This window comes from Ammospiza caudacuta, chromosome 6 (genome assembly GCF_027887145.1).
Source record: "Ammospiza caudacuta isolate bAmmCau1 chromosome 6, bAmmCau1.pri, whole genome shotgun sequence".
Taxonomy (NCBI): Eukaryota; Metazoa; Chordata; class Aves; order Passeriformes; family Passerellidae; genus Ammospiza; species Ammospiza caudacuta.
Genome location: NC_080598.1, coordinates 42,928,038 through 42,937,921, shown reverse-complemented (window position 1 = coordinate 42,937,921; position 9,884 = coordinate 42,928,038).

Sequence of the window (9,884 nt, the reverse complement as noted above, 5' to 3'; positions counted from 1 at the left end):
ACCTGCTGCCTTTCAGGATGACTGACTGAAGCCAGGACCTGTGAGCTTTTGGGAAGAGGCAGGACTCTGGGCTGGGGCTTGCAGACCTCTGTGAGGCCTCACTGCAGGTAGGCTGGAAAATGCTGTGAAGCAGCTAATAATGCTAGAAAGAATTTTAAAGACTCTTTAGTGTAAATTAATAGTGCAGTTGGTGCAATCACTTTTTTGTCTCATTGCATATTACCTGCCTCTGAGCTTCAGGTACTTGAGGAGCTTGTGCTCCACAGTAGTATCAAGATTAGGTGAAGCCAGCAGAAGAGGGGGCTTTTGAGTCCTTTACACCTTAAGGATTAAAATCATAACTTTAAAACTTGAGATGATTCTGCCAGATGATTCTGTGTCTATTAGGATTTCTGCCTGTGAAATGATGAAACACTATTTCCTGGGCTGTACACGATTTAGCCTGTCCTCAGCCAGCAGAGCACTGGCTGGCTGTGTGTGTTCCACCACGTAATTAGGTGGATGTTCTCACATGTAAAACCATCTAGTGCTGATTCTGGCTTTCAGGCCACAAACACTGGCTAAAGAAGAGAGAGTGGTGCATGCAATCCTTAGGGATTGCCTGTAACACTGTGTGGGGTCATAGTATTACTTAAAAAGCTCCTGTGGCAACAGAATTGTCTAATGCTGCACTCAAATGAGGGAGGTTTCACAGAACAGTGCTGACATTACAAATACAGAAACTGAAGTTCCAGTGTGCCCTGAAAATTGCAGAGGTTATTAGTGGATCTGCTGGAATTGGCCAGCAAACTGATATACAGCAAGCCATGTGGACATGCCTTTACATGCCATGACCAGTGCAATTCATAAGAAGGGGGCCAAGTTGAGCCTGGAGTTTTCAGAAACTGTCTGTTTGGGTGTGAAGGAGAGAGCCCAGCATGCTGGATTACTTCAGCATGAAGTAAGTTCTAAAGTTTCAGCTTCTCTTTACAGGATGCATGATATCATCTGGGTGCTCACATTGTCCATCCTGATCTCCAGTTTCTTGTGATTTCTTGGACTGGTGACAGTGCCCTGTTGCTGACTCCACAGCCTCCATTTATCCTGGCACTTGGCATGGAGTTGGGGCTCTGAGAGAAATCATGCCCATGCACTTCATGCTGGAATCCTACGTGCCCCAGCTTGTATATTCAGCAATAGCAAAGAGTTGATGTCTTTGGATCCTTGATTCCTTACACAGCCACTTGCCCTGAGGTGTATCATGATGTGCTGCTTGGAAAAATGCATTTTTGTACATTCAGTTCCTCTGTTCAACTTCCTTTGCTTCAGTTGTGGAACTACAAAAAATTAATTTCTTCAGATACCTAAATAAGAAAATGGGGAAATGATGCTTGATTTGGATAAGATCTGTTCTTCCTTTCATAGTGTAATGGCTGAGTTGGTCAGTTGAACCAAGCTGTAATTCCTGGTTCCCATAGTGAATTACTACATTTTGTATGGTTTGGGCTGTTCTGCTGCCATCTTGTGTCTGGCTGACCTGGCACGTGAGCACAGAAAGAGTTTGAATGTTTGATTAGAGGACCTCTAAAAGGGAAACACCTATGGAAAACAGCTAAGCTGATCAGAACCTCAGCTTGTCTTGGCATCAGTTGTACTGTGCAGAATCTAAGATTTAGAATCTTCCTCTTAAACTCTTTGGTTTTCTCTTTGAATGTATGAGAGACACTAATCTCTGCTTTCCAGGGCATGAAACTTGATTGTAGGAGAGGAGGTGTTACTGCATGAACGTGTTCATTTTTAGACATATTTTGCTGTAACTTCTTTGCAGTAAAACAAAACAGCTGTAGCTGAAGTTCACCCAAAATTCCCGATGAGCCATTTCCAGCTACCCTTCTGCAGGAATGGAGTGCTACAAAGTGTGTTGAGGCATGGGCTGTTGCACACAGGATTGGAAGTGGGGAGTGAGGCTGAGCGCCAAGTCTCTCCACCTTGGTACAAAGCTGCAATGAATACAGGCAAAGGAAGTGGAACTCTTGCAATGTGTGGAGAAACTAGAATGGAGAAACTGGAATTGGCCTAAGATTGTTCCAGAGTTTTCTCTGAGGCACATGAAGGCCAGAGTGAGTTTAGGTGGTTTTGCGGGGAGTGACTGCATGGCCAAAACCAAATTCTTCTCATCCTCTTGAGGCAATTTTCTGCTAAGCTGTATGTTGGCCAATACCAGCCCCTTATTTTGGCGATTTGTGATAACATAATACTGAAGGCCTGTAAACCCATGCAATTTTATGAGTAATTTTAGAAATCTCATCCCTTACCAGAAGGAACAGCTGTTTGGGGCTTTCTTGTGCTCCAGTAGCTGAAGTGTGAGGTTGCCTTGAGATAAGATAGTGCTGCTTTTACAGCAGTGGGTGAAGATATGCAAGGATATAAAATTCCCTGTCGTCCTCTTGGAGGAGGATGAAAGTAGCTGTGGGGGTTTCAGGTTTGTCTGAAGAAGTGGCTTGCTGAATAGAAGATAGCTCAGATTTGCAGAGGACTTTATTGCTGGTGTGGAAAAGACTCAGACCATCACTTAAGGAAAATTGGCAACCTCTTCTTGTCTGTGACTAGAGCAGTCAGCAGGGCTATTCAGCCTTCTCCTAGGCCCTTTTATATGGGGAACAACACTCAATACATTGGCAGCAATTGTGTACATAGTTGAAACTGAAAATTACAGGCCAAAAATGTTGCCCTGGTATCTTCTAGTAAGACATTGAATGGTTGCCTTTGTGCTCACACATTGAGAGCATCTCTCTGACTGCTGTCTTCTGTGCTGACCACTGCTGTCCTATTTCCTTCTGCTTTCTCATTTCCTGTCTATCTTCTATTCTTTCTCTCCATCTTATTCCCCATCCTAAACAGCCTATAGACTCTCTGTGTCCAGATGCTGCATTGCCCCATGCACAATGGAGCCCTGTTTCAAGATGGGAGCTCCTGGTGCTACACAGAATTGCTGTTAAAAACCAAGGGCTTACTTACAGACAGGGCTGTCAGGGTGGAGGGACTGGGCAGCTCCTGGCTGTTATTCCAATGAATCTTTTCAGATTTAGAAGGCTCCTATGCCATGCTGGTGTGCCCCTGCCTCAGCCCCGTGCTCTGAAGCCTTGCTGCCCGGCAGCTCTCCTGGCCGAGCCGTGCTGACGGCTCTGGGATGCTCGGGTGCCCCCTCGGTGCGGGACAGTCACCTGCGGCAGCTCCGGTGTCCCGGCAGAGCCCGACTGCGGCTCACGGCCACCAGAGGGGGACCGGCGGCTCCCTGTAACAGTGGCCAACTCCAGCGCTCTTGAAACCGTGCGGTTTGACTCACACTTGTCTGGGTTTGTTGTTTTGGCTTTGTTTTGTCTTTTTTTTTTTTTTTTTTTTGTTCAGCAGACCTCTTAATCTACCAAACAAGTTGGCTGGTAGAGTCTCTTGCTGTGCTTCTAATCCCCAAACTGGGGTGTGTGGGAAGTGAGCATCTAGAGAGCATCTGCTGGTTCTGCACATGTCCCTGTTGCACCATCCCCCTTGGCCTTTTGTTTTCCAACAGGCAACACGTTAAAAATGCATGAAATGAAGCTGGAATTACATATGTATTATTAACCTGCAGCATTCTCTCAGGAGACTCAGTACAAATAGCTTAGTAAGAGTAATGTGCTTAATATGAATAAACAACAGCAGTAACACTAACCAGATTAGATGTGCTCCCTCAGGCTTTGAGACACAGGTTAGTCATCAGTATGTGAGGAGAGAGGGAGTTTTAATGTGTGGACCAAGAAAGCAGAATTGAGCTGGTGCACAGAAAGAGCTGATATTCTCTTTTTAGGACTCATTATAGCATAATGGACTTTTAAAATTAACTGCAGGCACCTCTAGCCTTTCCAGAGAACCTGGGAGAGTGGAAGCTGACGTGAGTTTGGATGAGTTGCAGCAAGTGACTGGAACAGTGCAGTAGCTCTAGGGACAGGAGGGAAAAAGGACCCTGCTGCCACCCCTGGGGGGCAACTGTCCTGAAGTGGCCCCTGCACAGGCCAGTGCCTTCCTTGGATACTCTTTGCATCAGGTTGTTTTTGGGTAGAGGAGGCTTGGGCCAGCTAACCTTACACTCAGCAGTCAGTGGTGTCAGTAGCCTGTTGGCAGTGCCTTTGGGAAGTGCTCCAAGAATGTCTTTCTAAAAGATGGCTCTGCTGTGCTCATCTCCCGTGGTTCCTCCTCCTGGGCAGGGCTGAGCTTCGTTTCAGGTGTGAAGGGGCAGAGTGTCAGAGGAGCTGTGTAACAAAGACATTACTGAGGCGTAAGGCACTTGATGCTGTGGAGCCAATTCAGGCCTGAGGCCCTGCCCTGGGCAGGGCTGCTCCCAGCAGTGCAAGGAGCAGAGGGAAAGGCACCAGGTCAACAACAGCACCGGGCTGGAAGGTGGTAAAGAGTCATGGCACTGGTCATGCTGGACTCAAGAGGCATCTTTGGATTCTAGTGCAGAAATGCTTCTGGGCCAGAAGGCACCCGGACCTTCTAACTGCATTTCTCAGCAGGATTCCTGATTCTTAAGTGCTCCGTTTAGTGCTGGAGGTTTAGGATTGCATGAACAGGTAGCCCATGGAGATGGGGAGAGGAGCAGAGTTTGATATGAGGTTGTGGTGTTGAAGTTTATAAGAGACTGAAGGAAACACACCACTTCTCATGCCTTTGTCTTGTTGAACAAGGTCACAGTGACAGCCAGCAGGGATTGAAAGGCAAAAAGCACGTGGCTAATCAAAACTGTCTGCTCCACATATGGACTGAGGAAAGCCTGAGTTTTCCTGCCTATCCTCCTAAGGGCAGATAAAAGAGTGTGACATGCATGTGGATAATGAAAACATCCATGTCTAAATAAGATTTAAAGCAAATAAACATTCCTGCTTCAGGGCCAAAACCTGTCTCTGACAGACAGAAGTCAGAAAGGAGTTTTTTTCTGCTTTTCTTGAAGCTGTCCACTGTCCTGTGCTGGATGCTGATCAGGAGGAGTGTTTGGTAGGTGGTGGCCCTAGGCAGGAAGAAGAAGGTAGAATCTGCTTTAATCCTGTCATATATATTGTGCTAGTTAGGCTTGAGTCAATTTAATACAGGAGTAAGGATATATCCTAAGGCATATCCTTCACAAAACTGGGTGTTAATGTCTTTCCAGAAAATCCCCTCCAGTCTAGAGGAGGGCCACCCTCAGCATCCTGCTGTGTCTCTAAGAGGGACTTCATGGAGAACTGGCTTTTCCTCCTGCCCTGTGGCCCCAGTGCAGCACTCACCATGTTCCTAGTGGATGTATCACCAAATATGGTGAGAAGTCTTTGACATGTTTCCAGAGTGTCTAGGAGTCTGCTGTTAGTCAAATTTCAGTATTGTTGCTCTGTTTGCTGCATAGCTTATTTCCTTTTCACTCTCTGAATTGTTGTATGGGTGTGGGATGATGACAGAGCCTGAGCCTGGAAGAGAGCTGTGCTGTGGCACTGCATCAGGGAGCCCCACACTGTGCTCTTACATGTCCGGGAGCTGGCAGATTCATGGCAGGCAGTGTGCACTGCTCCATGAGGCCAGCACCTGCCCCATGCCCTTCTTGAGCTGTGAAGCCTGCTTGCAGATAAAAGAGTACCTCTGGTCCTCTGTGCCCTCAGCCCAGCACAGGTGTGAGGAGAAGGAGGGTTGTCTCCTGAAGCTCATCCCGGGTGAGCCCCATGGAGAGGTGGATGCAGCTGTAGTTCTTTGCCTCCTCACCTCCATGCCTCTCCCTGCATCTCATCCTCTGCCTTTTTCTCTTCCACTATTGCCCCTTCCACTCTGTTTGCCAATATGGCAGTGGAGAAGACAAAGTACCCTGATGAACTCTGGCTTGGCCTTCTCCCATCTGCCCAGGGAGAGCACTCTCCCCAGCCTTCTCTGCCTTTTGCCTTTCTAATCAGTCATGGTCATTTACCCTGGCACTCTTTGGCAGGGGCTGTACCTTGGCATCATGAGCAGCCAGGGTCAGCTGTCAGCCTCTGAGCCATGAGTGTAATGCAACAGAACAGATGTAGGTATTTTTTCCAAGTTTTTCCTGGGCAGCAAGATTAAAGTCTCTGTTCTCAGCTGGGGTCCCCAGTGTAGTCACTTCCCTCTGTGTTACACAACACCCTATTAAGAACAGCACAAACATGTTCATTGGGATCCCTTCCCCCAACCCTACAGGGTCAAGGAACAAAGGCAAGGGAGGTTTCCAAAGGCTGAGGAGCAGTCTGGTCCAGGAGCCCTGGGATAATCTTGCCCACTCCTGTGAGAGGGCCCTGCCTCTCTCTGCTGTTCTCCATCCTTGTGGTGCCAGAGGTAAGAGGGAACACACAGGGTGGTGGTGGTGGTAAAAGAGCAGCGGGTCGTGTTCCTACATGCATCTGGCTGTAGGCAAACTCGAGTGAGCACCAATGCAGGGAGAAACTATTGTGGCAGCAGCATCCCTGCCAGGCTGGTGTCTGCCCATCCCACTGAACTGGAGGCTTCTGTGAGTGTGTGTGTGTGTGCATGAGCACCAAGCAAATAACAGCACATGTTGAGAAACCCCAAGGGGTTTCTTGGTGCTAGCAAGGCAAAAGGGGAAGGTGCAGTCCATGGTCTAGACTTGCTTGAGTTCAAAGGTGTCATGTCCTGAGACAATCTGTGTCTTCTGATTGCAAAAGTACTGAGAGAGATTGCTGGAAATGGAGGCAGTGCTCTCCCTAGATGATCCTGAAGTGTCTGGCCACAGAGAGGGGCTGCAGGCACCCTTGGTGAGCAGGAGAGGGCTTCCCTAGCAGCCCAAAGGGAGCAGTCAGGTCCATGTGAGCACACGAGGATCTGCTGCTTGTGTGCACCAATTACTTGCTTTAGTGACAAAAGACCATAAATGAACAAGAGAGTTAATTAGGTCTGCAGCAGGCGAGGTCTGGAAGCCTGCAGAGCTGAGAAATTTGGAAAGGGTTCAAAGGCTCAGGGGGAGGAGAAGGCCCTGGAGCTCTGGGTAGCAAAGGTTCTGCTGGTTTTTCCCCTCAGAGAGCACCAAGAAAAAACATCTCTGACCTGAAGGATGGTCCCCAGGAGGGGAAGAGGCCAGCTCCTGGCAGCATCTGTTTCTTCAGCCTCCAATGAAGGCCTTAAACAGCTTGTTAATTCACTGCTTTGTACAGCTGCAGACCCTTCATCATTGCAAGCAAGCCTCCAGGCAGCGTGTGCAGTTGTGAGCCAGCTCCTTCACCCTGGTACTCTGTGCACTGGGGCATCCAGTGAGCTGTCAGCAGGCTGGGGGGCACACTGCAGCTGTCTGGCCCATGTCTAGTAAAATACTCACAGCAGGTCCTTTCCATCTGTCTTGGCCCAGGAGTGACCCTTGCAAACCTCCTCTCCCTTGCAGCCGCCTCAGCAGATGGTGGGAAGGCAGATGGGAAGAGAAATCTCTGAAGATTTAGCAACAGAAAAGTCTGACCTTGTGATACCTCTCATCCCACCACCCACAGGTACTGGGTTCTTGCAGTGCCACCTTAACCCCCTCTGTGTCCCTTCTCCCACCCCCTTGGAGCACCTCCTGCTCCCTTCTCTGGACCTCAGTGGAGGTCTGGATGGCATCCAGTTGGAAGAAAGCCTGCCCTAGCTCTGCAAGCAGGGTGGGAAGGGGCAGCCGTGTTATGAGGGAAGCTCACAGCATGAAGAGATCTGATGTGCTCTATGTGATGTCCCTTTGGGGTCTCAGGGTTTATGATTTGGGGCTGAGGGTGTTCAAGTGTGGTGAATCTCTGCAAACCACTTTGAGCAGCTGGTCTTGACTACCCCCTCTTGTACCCTGAAAGCATAAAATTTGCTTTGGGAGTGGGGCAGAGGGTCCTTTCTCTATCTGCAGTTGTGGGGACTGCAGCAGTTCGAGGAGGTGAAAGGGGCACTTGGCCTGTGGGAGCAGTGGAGGAAGTTCCAGCTCAGCAAGGGTGCTGGGGACAGCTGAGTCGAGTATTGCCTGCCAGACTGCACCAGCTGCTCTGGAGTCAGGACTCAAACGCAGGCTTGGTCACTGTTCCAGACTTTTCCTTCACCTCATTTGTTAGTGGCTTCAGATGCAAATCCAGTGGCCGGTATGTGGAGCCTTGGTTGGTTTGCAGGGCTCCTGTCCAGCTGCCCTCACTCAATCTGCCTCCCTGGTGGGCCTGGCTGGATGTGAGCACTGCAAAGGTCCTGGAGGGAATGTGTGGGGCATCCAGGCTGTAGCACTGTCACCTTTCTCTCTGTGTGGTGGCAGTGGCTGGCTTGGACAGAGGACAGGCCCTTCCCACAACACCAGTGGTGTTGATCCAAGTACAACACAGAGGTGGAAGGTTTGCTCTGCAGAGGCTGTTCACCCCACCTCACATCAGTACACACAGACAGCTCATGAGAGATGACCCTTCTTCCTGCAAAATAGCTTGTGCAGGCAGTGTGGACAAGGAGCAAGAAACAGACTGAAAAGAAATAGCAGGATAATGGAGAAAAGCTTGGAAAGGTCTCCAGGCCTGCAAGTACAAAAATGTCCAGGGGCCATGTAGAGGGGCTCCACTGTAGGGTTTGGTACCATGCCCATCCTGAAGCTCTAGCACCATTTAGAAGGCTGGACCAGCCTTGGCCTCAGTCTTGTTTGGCTGGATGAAACAGTTGTCATCATGTCCCAAGTACAGTATCATCATTGCTTTTTAATTCCTCCAATGAGGTGTTGCAAACAGATATACATGTGCTGTAACTGTAGTTTGGAATTAGACTTGTCTCTGGGGGCAGGCAGTGATAAGTGATAAGAGCTGTTTGGTTCCCAAACTCTTGTGTTTCTGGACTGGTTTCTAACAAGAGCAGAAGGCACAAAGCTGGGAAGAGGCTGAGCTCCCCACCAGCACAGCCCTATGGTTGGGGAAGGGATGCTAAGCTGGTGGTGCCCCTCCAGCAGCTGGGGTTAATAACCACTCTAAGGTCACTGGAAGTGTTACCTGACAGCTGCTAATTGGGTTTGCCCTTGTTCAGTGCCTGCCCCTGGGGTTTCCTTGGCAGCTGCATGGGCAGGTCTGGGTCTGTGGACATGGGACCCCTGTGGGAGGAGGCTGCTGTGATAAATGACCATTGGTGGATAAGAGGATAAGGGGTAGGAGGAGAAAGTTGCCAAAGCTGTAACTCCAGTGAGTGCAGAGGTTCAGCCTGGTTCAGGTCTGCTGGCAGGCAGGGAAGTGTCCTTGGCCAGCCAGGGTGTTAACCAGCCAGAGGTGAGCTTGGGTGAACAGGACACCAGGACATGTTGCATAAGTCAGACTTAAAGTTCCAGAGAAAGCCTCCAGGGAGATAAAATGTCTTAAGTGTCATCAGCTCTGCAGGGATAATGAGAACCAGAGAACAGCAGGAGGTGAAATGGCACAGACTTGTGAAACCAGGCTTGTGGGCCTGGGATCATCATGGCTCTGTGCTGGCTGGAAGGGCTGGAAGGGACAGTGGCCATGGGGTACTCTGGTGTTTATGGAGGGGCTGAAGAGTTAATCCTCCTAAATCTTAGAGGCAATCAACTCTGAAAGAAGAAAGTCCTTCTCCCAAGCGATGTCCCCTGCTCCTCACCCCTGCTTCTTCAGTTGTCTTGAACAGAAAGCAAGAAACCAGGGAAACAGCAAGGGCTGGATCTTCTGTCACCGTGTTTGCATGGTCAGGGAGACATTCTCAGGCTCCAGGCTCAGCCTCTGGGCCAGCCTGGGGGCTGAGGGAGCCCCTTGGCACTGGAGCCAGCAAGTGCAGCTAAAAGCATGTGTGGGTCCAGTGTCACAGCCCCAAGAGGGGCACCTCCACCTCCTCTGATGGTGACAAAACCCATTACAGCAAAGTTGGTGGATGAGCACCTGTGTTAGAGGTCAGAAAAGAGTTAA